Source organism: Piliocolobus tephrosceles, chromosome 1, assembly GCF_002776525.5.
Source record: "Piliocolobus tephrosceles isolate RC106 chromosome 1, ASM277652v3, whole genome shotgun sequence".
NCBI lineage: Eukaryota > Metazoa > Chordata > Mammalia > Primates > Cercopithecidae > Piliocolobus > Piliocolobus tephrosceles.
In genome coordinates this window covers 155,012,216-155,014,013 of record NC_045434.1, presented here as the reverse complement: position 1 = coordinate 155,014,013, position 1,798 = coordinate 155,012,216, and the positions used below count along the sequence as shown (strand labels likewise).

The window sequence follows — 1,798 nt, the reverse complement described above, 5'->3', positions numbered from 1 at the left end:
GTGTCAAAATGTTTGACATTTTTAAGAAAACATGTATAAGTGTTCTGCCTCTTGGATGACACAATTTTAAATTAAGCTGTAAAAAAAAAAAAAAAAAAAAACTACTGACAAAACAGTTCACTTTCAGTAATCTGGGTTTTCCCAAGTAGTTACACGAGAGCCAGTCATTTCGAATTGGACAGTTTGAGTTCCTCTTCGAGAGTCTGAAATGTAGGTCAGGGCTCTGCTGACATTTCCATTGACCTCAGAGCTGAAAATCTACAGTGATCACTGACAGTCAGGCAGTGAGGAAAGAAGACATGACACAGCCAACAAGGGTGGCAGCCTGGCTCTGAAGTGGAATTATGTCCTTCAAACAGGTTGAAAGGTAAATAGGCAGCGATCATTCAAATACTTAAAGACAGATATATTTCCTTTTGAAAATACATGGGCCAAGTTGTTTTCTCTTGCAGGTTTTCATGATATTCCATGCAGTGGTTACTGATGAAGAGGGAATCTATAATATTATATGGCATCACATCACTTTAAATAGTAATTATTGCATATTTCCATCAGTTAACTTCTAACTAGGAACATTTTTAGGGCTTCTGCTTCTTCTATGAAGAGAAGAATTACGATTGCTAACAAATTATGAAAGGGATCCCTATATTTCTGAGCCAGGGGACCCCAGTTTTTTTTAATGTTGCTAGATATTTTATGCGATTTGATGAGCTGTGCATTGCGTTCTCTTGTTGTTTTACAGAAAAAGCTCAGGTTTTATTAAACAGATAAATACCCTGAATAATGTTGATTGTTGAGTAAATGAGTTAATTAATGTAACTGATTAATTGAATAATGTAACTCTAGTTGTCAACACAACAGTATTATTAGGAATTTCTATAATGTGTTCCTTTCGAGTTCTCTACAGATGAAAGCTTTCTTCCTCTTTTTTGGTGGGTGGGGGGACAAGGTCTCACTCTGTCGCCCAGGCCAGAGTGCAATGGTGTGATCATGGTTCACTGCAACCTTCACCTTCTGGGTAGCTGGGATGACAGTCACATGCCACCATGCTGGGCTAATTTTTTAATTTTTAGTAGGGACGGGGTTTCACCATGTTGCCCAGCCTGATGTCGAACTCCTGGGCTCAAGCAATCCACCGGCCTCTGCCTCCCAAAGTGCTGGGATTACAGGCATGAACCACCACGCCTCCCCGGATGAAAGGCTTTTTACAGTCTAACTGGTGATAGCACATATTGCTTAATCTCACTTCACTTTTCTTCATTTTGAATCCATTTTCTCTGGAATTCTGAAATTTTTGGCTCTTCCCAGGTTTAGCTCATCGAAGACTAGTATTTCTGGAGTGTGATAAGTACATAACTTTGGCAGGCAGAAGAATTCATCACCAGAAGTTAGCTCAGCCCAGGCACGGTGGTTCGTGCCTATAATCCTAGCACTTTGGGAGGCTGAGTTGGGAGGACCTCTTAAGCCCAGGAGTTTGAGGTTATAGTGAGCTATGATAATGCCACTGCACTCCAGCCCTTGTCTCTAAAAAAATTTTAAACATAAAATAAATAAAGAAGTTAACTCAGAGGAGGAGGTTTCTGATGAGAAAGGCTAGATTAGGAGGAATTGTAATGGATCAAATGCCCTACTGAGTTAATTCATAGTCACTTTTGAAGAGTATAAAATTCCATTTGTTTGCTTTACTTCTCCATCTCCTGTTATATCTCCTAAATATACCAGTAACATTTCTTTGCTCTGTTTCCTTTCTTCCTTCCTTCCTTCCTTCCTTCCTTCCTTCCTTCCTTCCTTCCTTCCT

At 39.6% G+C, this 1,798-nt stretch overlaps 1 protein-coding gene across 1 annotated transcript in view; it reads left to right on the top strand.

The window, feature by feature from the left end:
* The first annotated feature begins 225 nt into the window (after positions 1–225).
* The window catches only part of IL23R (interleukin 23 receptor), an 85,711-nt gene continuing 84,138 nt past the window's right edge, over positions 226–1,798 (top strand). Inside the window, exon 1 of the mRNA XM_023209854.1 lies at positions 226–367. The gene's annotated coding sequence lies outside the window, so the exon portion shown is untranslated. The remainder of the gene's footprint in view (positions 368–1,798) is intronic.